This window comes from Triticum dicoccoides, chromosome 7B, assembly GCF_002162155.2.
Source record: "Triticum dicoccoides isolate Atlit2015 ecotype Zavitan chromosome 7B, WEW_v2.0, whole genome shotgun sequence".
Lineage (NCBI taxonomy): Eukaryota > Viridiplantae > Streptophyta > Magnoliopsida > Poales > Poaceae > Triticum > Triticum dicoccoides.
Window position 1 is genome coordinate 607,808,569 of NC_041393.1, and position 13,255 is coordinate 607,821,823.

The window sequence follows — 13,255 nt, forward strand, 5'->3', positions numbered from 1 at the left end:
CTTCGATCGGGGGCAAATAGCTGAGATGATTTTAAAAATCAGCCTTGTAGTGAATTGAAGTCCGTGATTTGATGAATTTCATGATCCAGGGAGCATAAGGCTTCAATTCAAATGGAGACAAAGCAATATTGGCCAAAGTCCTCATGAAGAAATCATGATAGTTGATTGGAATACCATGCATGATATTGAACACCAGATTCTTCATGATGCCAACAACCTCTTCTTCTTCAGAGTTGTGGCCCTTGATCGGACTAAGGGTTTTGGCCAAGATGCGATAGACAATCCTTAGCACATACAACAATTCATTAACGAGGAAATTTGTCCTTGGTGCTTGGCCAGCCTTCAAAGGCTTCATTAGCACTTGCATCAGATGGTTTGATAGTTCAGGTTCCTCATAAAGCTTCAGGGCTCCTTCAGGGGGTGGACTGGCTGGGATGGCATGAAGTAATTCAGAGGCCGGAGCTTTGTGATGCGTATTGTTAGTCATCTAGTCCAAGACCCATGAATTTACATCGTCGATATTGCCTGTTAGATGTAGAGTGGCATAGAACTGAAGAATTAGCTCTTCATTCCAGTCGCAGATGTCGACGCAAAAGTTGAGTAGCCTTGCATCATGAAGAACACTGAGGACTGGAGTAAAGCACGGAAGTGACTCCATGTCCACATGAGGAAGATGCTCATGGTCAAACACTTTTTCCTTGTCAAACAGCAGCAAGGAATAGAAGTTCATCTGTCAGGCAGTCCAGAAGTGCTTGCGGCGAAGACGAGCAACGTCATAAGGATTGAAGTTAGAGAAGAAACGATGCTCAGTAAAGAAGTCATCATCCTTGAACTTCTGCTTCTTGGAGAGAGGATCTTCTGGCTTGGGATGAAGATTTACAGTTGAAATCTTCACAGCCATTTCAAGCGCAGCCTCTAGAATAACAGGCTGAGGAACCTCTGGAACAGTTTCTTCTGCAGTCTTCTTCTCAGTTTCATCGGCACTAGTGGCTGGAATTTCTTCGAGGATAGAGTGAAGTGAAGCTTGATGTTCTTCAAAGCCCGTATGAATTTCTTCTGTCTGGGGGACTGAGGAATTTGTTGCAGATGAGTGAATAGTGGTGAATTGGGGTGGTGTTTTTCCCATAAGTCATCATTCATAATAGGAGTGGAACACCCAATATCCACGTCTTCATCATCTTCATCAACTTCCTCAACGCCTGCCTCTTCAGCTGTGAACTGAGGCATGGGCGATGATACCAGTGGAGTTGAAATTGCATGGTCAACTTCAATTTCCTCATCCAACTCCTTTGTCGAAGCAGCAGAAGGATCATCCTCATCTGAGTCATCAGGAATTTCATAATCCTCACAAAAGGGAACAATCTCCTTTGATGGCATGCTTGAAACAGGAACAACATCTATTGGATTTTCAAACGATCTCGTCAAAGTCTTCATCTTCTTTGGTTCTGAAGACTCTGAAGCAGCAGATGCTTTCCTTTTCTTCATAGTTGCTCGCTCCGCAACCTTGGTTTTCTTCGCTTCTGATGCAGAAGGAAGGATAGGACTTGGAGCTGGTGCAGGAGGAGCAGAGGAATTTGGTGCAGTTTCTTCAGGCACAACTGATGCAGTTGTACTAACTTGTTCAGATTCTTCAGGTGCAGCGTCAGATGCTTCAGCTGGCCTGTCTTGTTCTTCAGGCGCAACACTAGTGGTTGCCCTGGCAATTTCTTCAGGAGCTGGAATATCATCAGCAACCCTGGTACTTTCAGTTTCTTCAGCAGCCTGATTTTCATCAGCGGTGCTGGCATGTTCTTCAGTGGGCTGAGTAGATGCTTCACCCTGAGGAACTTATTGTTGCGCTTCAACAACAACATTGGGTTTGAGGCCTTTAGCCAGTTTAACGAATCTGACTTTGGCTCCTAGCCAGTCAGCTTTGTAAGCATCAAATTCGTCACTGAGAGCTTTGATTTCTGACTATATAGTCACAAGTTCTTCAGTTGTCATTTTCAGCACATTCTTCTTCAAATAATGCTCCTTTCTGTACTAAGCTTTCTTCACTGATCTGGCCTTTTCAAACTTCCATTTTTCTTCAGCTACGAAAGCAGTCAACACGTGACTTTGGCCTGGTGTGAGGTTCAGATCAGGAAGGGGAGTGTTTGGATCTTTATGCCAAAGATCAATGTAGTCGAGGATCTTCTTTGGATCCAGCAAGAGCAGCACAGCACTGCCTTTGGCACTAGCGGCCCGGTTTTGTCTGTCTCTGATGATTTGAGCTAGCTCTTCATCATCAGCTTCGTCTTCAGATGACGGAACTTCAAAGGCGACCTGCTTCTTATGAGGACTTGGCCTTGTGCCGCGTCTAGCAGTGACCTTTTTCTTCAGCAGCTGCGGTTGTGCTGAGGAACTTGCCGAAGCTCCAGAAGCAATTGAAAAGCATGTCGTCCGTTGGCACGTGGCAAGATGCACTGGTGCTGAGGACTTTGAAGGTGCAGCTGAGGGCTTTGCTTGAGCAGAAGTGTTGGAAATATGCCCTAGAGGCAATAATAAATTAGTTATTATTATTATATTTCCTTGTTCATGATAATCATTTATTATCCATGCTATAATTGTATTGATAGGAAACTCAGATACATGTGTGGGTACATAGACAACACCAAGTCCCTAGTAAGCCTCTAGATGACTAGCTCGTTGATCAATAGATGGTTACGGTTTCCTGACCATGGACATTGGATGTCGTTGATAACGGGATCACATCATTAGGAGAATGATGTGATGGACAAGACCCAATCCTAAGCCTAGCATAAAGATCGTGTAGTTCGTATGCTAAAGCTTTTCTAATGTCAAGTATCATTTCCTTAGACCATGAGATTGTGCAACTCCCGGATACCGTAGGAATGCTTTGGGTGTACCAAACGTCACAACATAACTGGGTGGCTATAAAGGTGCACTACAGGTATCTCCGGAAGTGTCTGTTGGGTTGGCACGAACCGAGACTGGGATTTGTCACTCCGGTTGACGGGAAGGTATCTCTGGGCCCACTCGGTAGGACATCATCATAATGTGCACAATGTGACCAAGGGGTTGATCACGGGATGATGTGTTACGGAACGAGTAAAGAGACTTGCCGGTAACGAGATTGAACAAGGTATCGGCATACCGACGATCGAATCTCGGGTAAGTACAATACCGCTAGACAAAGGGAATTGTATACGGGATTGCTTGAATCCTTGACATCATGGTTCATCCGATGAGATCATCGTGGAACATGTGGGAGCCAACATGGGTATCCAGATCCCGCTGTTGGTTATTGGCCAGAGAGCTGTCTCGGTCATGTCTGCATGATTCCCGAACCCGTAGGGTCTACACACTTAAGGTTCGGTGATGCTAGAGTTGTTATGGGAATTGGTGTGCAGTTACTGAATGTTTTTCGGAGTCCCGGATGAGATCCCGGAAATCACAAGGAGTTTCAGAATGGTCCGGAGGTAAAGATTTATATATGGGAAGTCCTATTTTGGCCACCGGAAAATAGATATAATGATCCTTGATCTATTCGCAATGTTCGACACCGCGAATGTAGAAATCAAGAAGGAGCATCAATTGTTGATGGTTAGTGAAACCACTAGTTTTAAGAAGGGCAAGGGCAAGAAGGGGTACTTCATGAAACGACAAATCAGTTGTTGCTCCAGTGAAGAAACCCAAGGTTGAACCCAAACCCGAGACTAAGTGCTTCTGTAATAAGGGGAACAACCACTGGAGCAGAATTACCCTAGATACTTGGTAGATGAGAAGGCTGGCGAGGTCGATAGAAGTATATTGGATATACATTATGTTAATGTGTACTTTACTAGTACTCCTAGTAGCACCAGGGTATTAGATACCGGTTCGGTTGCTAAGTGTTAGTAACTCGAAATAAAAGAGCTACGGAATAAACAGAGACTAGCTAAAGGTGAGATGACGATGTGTGTTGGAAGTGTTTCCAAGGTTGATGTGATCAAGCATCGCTTGCTCCGTCTACCATCGAGATTGGTGTTAAACCTAAATAATTGTTATTTGGTGTTTGCGTTGAGCATAGACATGATTGGATTATGTCTATCGCAATACGGTTATTCATGTAAGGAGAATAATGGTTACTCTATTTATTTGAATAATACCATCAATGGTCTTGCACCTAAAAGAATGGTTCATTGAATCTCGATCATAGTGATACACATTTTCATGCCAAAAGATATAAGATAGTAATGATAGTACCACTTACTTGTGGCACTGCCATGTAAGTCATATTGGTATAAAACGCATGAAGAAGCTCCATGTTGATGGATCTTTGGACTCACTCGTTTTTGAAAAGTTTGAGACATGCGGGCCATGTCTATTGGTGTATACGCATGAAGAAACTCCATGCAGATGGATCGTTTGGACTCACTTGATTTTGAATCGCTTGAGAAATGCAAATCATACCACATGGGCAAGATGACTGAAAAGCCTCGTTTTCAGTAAGATGGAACAAGATAGCAACCTGTTGGAAGTAACACATTTTGATGTGTGCAGTCCAATGAGTACCGAGGCATGCAATGAATATCGTTATGTTCTTACTTCACAGATGATTCGAGTAGATGTTGATTATATTTACTTGATGAAACACAAGTCTGAATTATTGAGTGGTTCAAGTAATTTCAGAGTGAAGTTGAAGATCATCGTGACAAGAGGATAAAATGTCTATGATATGATCATAGAGATGAGTATCTGAGTTATGAGCTTTGGCACGCAATTAAGACATTGTGGAAATTGTTTCACAATTAATACCGCCTGGAACACCATAATGTGATGGTGTGTCCGAACATCATATTTGCACCCTATTGGATATAGTGCGTACCATGATGTATCTTATCGAATTACCACTATCGTTCATGGGTTAGGCATTAGAGACAACCGCATTCACTTTAATAGGGCACCATGTAATTCCATTGAGACGACATCGTTTGAACTATGGTTTGGAGAAACCTAAGTTGTCGTTTCTTAAAAGTTTGGGGCTGCGGCGCTTATGTGAAAAAGTTTCAGGTTGATGAGCTCGAACCCAAAGCGGATAAAAATGCATCTTCATAGGACACCCAAAACAATTGGGTATACCTCCTATCTCAGATCTGGAAGCAAAAGTAATTGTTTCTAGAAACGGGTCCTTTCTCGAGGAAAAGTTTCTCTCGAAAGAATTGAGTGGGAGGATGGTGGAGACTTGATGAGTTTATTGAACCATCACTTCAACCAGTGAGTAGCAGGGCACAGGAAGTTGTTCATGTGGAACCTACACCAATTGAAGTGGAAGCTGATGACAGTGATCATGATGCTTCGGATCAAGTCACTACCGGACCACGTAGGTCGACAAGGACGCGTACTACTTCAGAGTGGTACGCAATCCTGTCTTAGAGGTCATGTTGCTAGACAACAATGAACCTACGAGCTATGGAGAGGCTCGAGGCCATAAAATTCGAGAGAGGATCCATGACTTTGGAAGAAATACTTGATGGTCGTAAGGCCGTTGGGTACAGATGGATTTTAAAAGGAAGATAGACAATGATGGTAAGTATCGCCATTAAGAAAGCTCGACTTGTCGTTAAGATGTTTTCCGACAAGTTCAAGGAGTTGACTACGATGAGACTTTCTCACTTGTAGCGATGCTAAGAGTCTGTTGGAATTATATTAGCAATTACTGCATGATTTATGAAATCTTGCAGATAAGATGTCAAAACATTGTTTCCTCGACGATATCCTTGAGGAAAGGTTGTATGTGATACAACCAGAAGGTTTTGTCAATCCTGAAGAACGCTAACAAATATGCAAAGCTCCAGCAATCCTTCTAAGGACTGGAGTAAGCATCTCAGAGTTGGAATGTATGCTTTGATGAGATGATCAAAGATTTTGGGTTTATACAAAGTTTATGAGAAACTTGTATTTCCAAAGAAGTGAGTGGGAGCACTATAGAATTTCTGATGAGTATATGTTGTTGACATATTGTTGATCAGAAATGATGTAGAATTTCTGGAAAGCATATAGGGTTATTTGAAAAGTGTTTTTCAATAGAAAACCTGGAATAAGCTGCTTGAACATTGAGCATCAAGATCTATGAGGATAGACTAAAAAACGCTAAATGGTACTTTCAAATGAGCTCATACCTTGACATGATCTTGAAGGTGTTCAAGATGGATCAGTCAAAGAAGGAGTTCTTGCCTGAGTTGTAAGGTATGAAGTTAAGAGTTAAAGCTTGACCACGGCAGAAGAGAGAGAAAGGACGAAGGTCGTCCCCTATGCTTCAGACGTAGGCTCTATAGTATGATATGCTGTGTACCGCACCGGAAGTGTGCCTTGCCATGAGTCAGTCAAGGGGTACAAGAATGATCCAGGAATGGATCATTGGACAACGGTCAAAATTGTCCTTGGAGTAAATAAAGGACATGTTTCTCGATTATGGAGGTGATAAAGAGTTCAGAGTAAAGGGTTACGTCGATGCAAGCTTTAACACATGTCCGAATGACTCTGAGTAGCAAACCGGATACGTATAGTGGAGCAACCATTTGGAATAGCTCCAAGTGGAGCGTGTAAGCAACATTTACAATATGACATAGAGAATTGCGAAATACATACAGATCTGAATGTTGCAGACCCGTTGACTAAAACCTCTCTCACAAGAAAAACATGATCAAACCCCAGAACTCATTGAGTCTTAATCACATGGTGATGTGAACTAGTTTAGTAACACTAGTAAACTCTTTGGATGTTGGTCACATGGCGATGTGACCTGTCAATGTTAATCACATGGCAATGTGAACTAGATTATTGACTCTAGTGCAAGTGGGAGACTATTGGAAATATGCCCTAGAGGCAATAATAAATTAGTTATTATTATTATATTTCCTTGTTCATGATAATCGTTTATTATCCATGCTATAATTGTATTGATAGGAAACTCAGATACATGTGTGGGTACATAGACAACACCAAGTCCCTAGTAAGCCTCTAGATGACTAGCTCGTTGATCAATAGATGGTTACGGTTTCCTGACCATGGACATTGGATGTCGTTGATAACGGGATCACATCATTAGGAGAATGATGTGATGGACAAGACCCAATCCTAAGCCTAGCACAAAGATCGTGTAGTTCGTATGCTAAAGCTTTTCTAATGTCAAGTATCATTTCCTTAGACCATGAGATTGTGCAACTCCCGGATACCGTAGGAATGCTTTGGGTGTACCAAACGTCACAACGTAACTGGGTGGCTATAAAGGTGTACTATAGGTATCTCCGAAAGTGTCTGTTGGGTTGGCACGAATCGAGACTGGGATTTGTCACTCTGGTTGACGGGAAGGTATCTCTGGGCCCACTCGGTAGGACATCATCATAATGTGCACAATGTGACCACGGGGTTGATCACGGGATGATGTGTTACGGAACGAGTAAAGAGACTTGCCGGTAACGAGATTGAACAAGGTATCGGCATACCGACGGTCGAATCTCGGGTAAGTACAATACCGCTAGACAAAGGGAATTGTATACGGGATTGCTTGAATCCTTGACATCATGGTTCATCCGATGAGATCATCGTGGAACATGTGGGAGCCAACATGGGTATCCAGATCCCGCTGTTGGTTATTGGCCAGAGAGTTGTCTCGGTCATGTCTGCCTGATTCCCGAACCCATAGGGTCTACACACTTAAGGTTCGGTGACGCTAGAGTTGTTATGGGAATTGGTGTGCAGTTACCGAATGTTGTTCGGAGTCCCGGATGAGATCCCGGACATCACGAGGAGTTCCGGAATGGTCCGAAGATAAAGATTTATATATGGGAAGTCCTATTTTGGCCACCGGAAAATGTTCGGGATTTTTTGGTATTGTACCGGGAAGGTTCTAGAAGGTTCCGAAGTGGGGCCTACCAGCATGGGAGGACCCACATGAACGTGGGTAGTGGGGGCAAGGCCCCACACCCTTGGTCAAGGCGCACCAAGATCCCCCCTTAGAAGGAATAAGATCATATTCCGAAGGGATAAGATCAAGATCCCTAAAAAGGGGGGATAACAATTGGTGGGGAAGGAAATGATGGGATTTCTTTCCTCCCACCTTTGCCAACGCCCCAATGGATTTGGAGTGCAAGAAACCAGCCCCCTCCACCCCTATATATAGTGGGGAGGCGCATGGGAGCTTCACCCTTGCCCCTGGCGCAGCCCTCTCCCTCCCCAACACCTCCGTAGTAGTAGTAGTGCTTGGCGAAGCCCTGCCAGAGAACTGCAAGCTCCACCACCACGCCGTCGTGCTGCCGGAGCTCTACCTCAACTTCTCCTCTCCCCTTGCTGGATCAAGAAGGAGGAGACGTCCCCGGGCTGTACGTGTGTTGAACGCGGAGGTGTCGTCCGTTCGGCACTAGGATCTCTGGTGATTTGGATCACGATGAGTACGACTCCTTCAACCCCGTTCTCTTGAACGCTTCCGCTTAGAGATCTACAAGGGTATGTAGATGCACTCCCCTCTCTCTTGTTGCTAGTTTCTCCATAGATAGATATTGGTGACTCGTAGGAAAATTTTGAATTTCTGCTACGTTCCTCAACAAGAAGACCCTGAGGGTTTTGATGAGCTGGACCGTGAGGGCATTGAGGAGCTGGGCCGTGAGGGCATTGCAGAGGAAGTTGGCTTTACTGCAGATTTATTTTTTATAGCCTTTTTAGGCTGACTAACAGATGCTTCAGCAGCAGCAGCAGCAGAATCTTCGTTGAATTTCTTCATTGCTTCCTTTCCTGCTTTAGCCAATTTCCTTTGGCGCTTGGCCCATTCTTTAGGAAATTCCTCACCTCTTCTGATGCTAGAGGGATCGGCTTCTTGGCCTAGTGCCAGTGGAGGTCTTGGGCGTGGAGGATTTACTGTGAATTTCTTCATGTATTTGGGGGTTACATAGTGGTAATCCCTCCATTCCCGTGCCCATCGCCGTTCAATCCGCTGAATGCGCACTTTGCGCTGGTTCTTGTTCTCCTTGCCATGAGTGGCCTCATCAGCAGTGCAGTAATCTGCATAGATGTCTTTAGGGATTTCGAACGTTGTGTTTGTTTCAGGCTCTTGCCTCCCTTCTGAGGACGCTTTTCCTCTGCCATTTTCTTCAGCTGAGGATTCTGAGCAATAGATGTCTCTGAAGAAGTATGCAGTTTTTCTTCGAGGAACGCTGCAAATGAGTTAAGTTGATGAGAACCTAGTGATTCAGCAGCGGACATGTGTACCTGTGAATAGAGTATAGGTGCGAAGAATTTGAAGAGGTCATATGCGTTCTCGGAATTTGTTTTTAAAAGAAATCAAGTTTGAGGAATTTGACCAGGGAGTCTTGAAGAATTTCACTAAGAGTTCTTGTCTTAGGTTCCAGAGTTGTATAGATTGGAAATCCACACAATTGAGGAATCTTGAAGAAAAGTACATCTTAGGGAGAAAGATCAAGAACAGATGCAATTGTGGTGTTTAAGAATGTTAAGATTGAAGAATAAACACCTCTGAAGATTTTGTGTGAATCATTAGAATCAACAAGGGTAGTAAAAGCGATTTTATTTACCCTTGACGAAGAACACGGCGAACAGAGAGATGAACTGGAGAAGCTCATCCGTTCAGATCTTCCACGACCTAACTTGGCGGAGGAAGACAGCTACGGCGGCGACTGAGGTGAAGATTTCCGCGGTTGGTGCGAGTACAACGACGACGAGGTCAAGGCAGCTAAGCTCTTCCTCACCGGCGACGATGGTGATTAGCAGCGGCGCTAAGTCAGAGAGCTCGAGCGAGAGAGGGAGAGGTCGAGCGGAGTAAATGAACTGAGGTGCAAGGGAGGCGTATTACCATGCCTTGCTATGTGATTGCTTTTATTCTCGTGTGTTTATTTGTTTCCTCCCCTCTTCTCTATCGGTAGATCCCGGTACCGACATAGTCCCCGAGACCGACGCAACTCCGGAGTACGACTACACAGTTGACGACCAGGCCTTTGCTGCAGAGCTTCTAGGCAAGCACCCCCCTTTTGAGCATACCGATATCGCCTACTTTATCTCTCTTATGCTTGCATTAGAATCTGCTGCTACTATTGTTATCCTATTTCTGCTGGATAGCCTGTTTATTGTAACCTGCTGTTGTTACCTACCTACCTATCCTAAACTATTTAGTATAGGCTGGGTAGAGACCCATCAAAGACCCCCACTTTGTCCTGACTGCCTACTGGATTATCAGAAGACCCGATCAACGGGATCGAAGACCAGGCCCCAGCACCGCACATCACTTTCCCTTAGTTGCTCGACACTACTGGGTTACTATCGAGTGCCGAGGGTGATGCCTCATCAGCACTTCTGATGTTAACCTTGTAGGTTAGTTCATCGGTTATGGTCATCGAGGGTGATTCCTCCTTCTCCACTCCCGATAAACGACACTGTCATGCAACTCCACAAGAGTGGACCTCGAGAGTGATTCCTCCTTCGTTCTCCTTGATGATAACATCAGGTGGAATTCCATCGAGGGTGATTCCTCAGGGTTCCCCTTGGTGTTAGACACACGGTTACTATGGTTACTATGACTTTACACTGAACCGTGTTACTAAAGACGGCTCGGCCCTGAGGGGTAACCGCGTGAGCTTAATTGCGAGTGATGTGGAGTCGGGTTGACCTGGAAGGTGCCCGCGAGTTAATGACGAGGCGTGGCCGGGCATTCTTAGCCCTTGCCTCAAGTCCTCGAGACGGGGCGACGGGGTCACATCGATCGTGAGTCTCTGCTCGTTACCACGCGCTACTAATCCACTACGATTTGGATATTTGATCCGAGGGGCCTCTGGCCTGATAGCACTAACCATCACGTGGGCATAGTATGGGTGTTCTGCGTCATATGCATCAACCAAAGCTTAATAGACGTCAGCGACTGAGCGGCGCACGCTGGGTTGGACTACATAAGCACCTGCCTTTTTTAAGGAGGTAGCTAGGTCTGCTCACCGCCCGCGTACGCAACGTGCAGGAGTGCAAAGGGCGATGGGATCGTCACCCCTGCGTGCTTAGGATGTAGACCGGCGTGCTGACCTCTTTATTAAGCCTAGGTCGGGTTGTAGCATATCGTTTGGTCGAGGCCGGGCATGACCCAGTAAAGTGTGTCCGGCCGGAGTTAATCGAGCGTTGTGGGTAAGTTGGTGCACCCCTGTAGGGAGGAAAACATCTATCGATAGCCTGTCCTACGGTAACAGACACTTGGAGTTGTATCCCGATTGATACAACTAGAACTGGATACTTGAGATGAGAAATGGATAGTATGGCTCTGGGATTGCTTTCTCACAGGGAGTCAAGGAAGAATCTCTGGGCGAGGTTGATGACACTACTGCTATTTTACTTTATGCTAGTCTGCACTCTTCTAATGCTGCAAGATCGCTGAAGATGCTGAAGATGCTAGTCTTTGATAGGACTAGGCTCTCCCCTCTATTCTGGCATTTCTGCAGCCCAGTCCACATATACAGCATTTCCTTTGATAATGTTGCATATGTAGTGTAGATCCTTGCTTGCTGAGTACTTCAGATGAGTACTCACGTTTGCTTTGCTTTCTTTTTCCCCCATATCCGTTTGATGCAACCAGATGACGGAGCCCCTGAGACCGCTGCCACTGCCGACGACTACTACTACCCCGAGGGTACCTTCTACCACGTGACGGACGCCGACGACCAGGAGTAGTTAGGAGGCTCCCAGGAAAGAGGCCTTGCCTTTTCGATCGTTGTTGCTTTTGTGCTAGCCTTCTTAAGGCAAACTTGTTTAACTCATGTCTGTACTCAGATATTGTTGCTTCCGCTGACTCTTGTGTTTTCGAGCTTATGTATTCGAGCCCTCGAGGCCCCTAGCTTGTAATATAAAACTTGTGTTATTTTAATTTGTGTCTAGAGTTGTGTTGTGATATCTTCCCGTGAGTCCCTGATCTTGATCGTACACATTTGCGTGTATGATTAGTGTACGATTGAATCGGGGGCGTCACAGAGGGGAACCAAAGAGAAGATGGTGTGGTGTAAAATTCCAGCGAGTGCGACATGGACGAAGGTTAATGAGAAGGGTGGCAGTAGCGAGAGCGTCGGGCCAGAAGCGAGGTTGCAATTATGCATGGAAGAGGAGGGTACAGACGCAATCGTTAAGAGTGCGAAGAATCCGTTCAGCCCGACTGTTCTGCTGTGAAGTGTAAGGACATGTAAGCCGGAAAATTGTGCCATGCGTGGAGAGAAGGTTGCAGATGGTGGTGTTGTCGAACTCTTTCCCGTTATCAGTTTGCAAGGCGCGAATAGGGCGACCAAATTGCGTAGACACATAAGAGTAGAAGACAGTAAGGGTGGCAACAACTTCGGACTTTTTACGCAATGGAAAGGTCCACACAAAGTGAGAGTAGTCATCTAAGATAACAAGATAATATGAAAAACCAGTATTACTAGCAACAGGAGAGGTCCAGACATCACTATGGATTAACTCAAAAGGAAACAATGCAACTATGGATGAAGCACTAAAGGGAAGGCGAACATGTTTGCCCAGACGGCATGCGTGACAAGAGTGCGCATCCGTTTTATTACATGTAAAAGAAAAATCCCTAATTATTTGACGAAGAGCGGTGGAGCTAGGATGACCAAGACGGGCGTGCCAAAGATCGACGCCGACAGAAAGAGTGACTGGCCCAACATGTGTGGATGATGGAGGCTGTACGGAGTACATATCGTCGGGGCTGTCACAGCGGTGAAGAACCATCCGGATGAGAGCGTCCTTAACAAAAAAACCAACTTCGTCAAATTCCACAGTTACAGAGTTATCACAAGAAAGTTTACAGACACAGACTAAGTTTTGAATAAGTTCAGGAGACACAAGAACATTATTAAGATAAAGTGGTCTAGAGTTTGAGGGAAAACTAGTGGAACCAATGTGAGTGATAGGGAGACCAGGCCATTACCGACAATGATACGAGAGGAAGTGTGAATAGGAGACACGGAAGAGAGGTTACCCGGATAAGCGGCCATATGTGAAGAGGCACCGGTGTCCATAAACCAGTCACCACCGCCGGAATAAGCCCCGGTTAGAGGCTGTTGATGCAGTGTAGCAAGTAGAGCCATATCATAGGAGACCGACGCTTGGTAGCCCGCGTAGCCGGTCACTCCAGCGCTAGGGTTTGGCCCGCCGTAGCCAACCGGAGCGGGGGAGTAGTAGGGCTGTGGGGCGACCGGGCCGGGTTGCTGACTCGCGAAGAAGGCCTGATGGCCAGATGGTTCAGGCCCGAGGA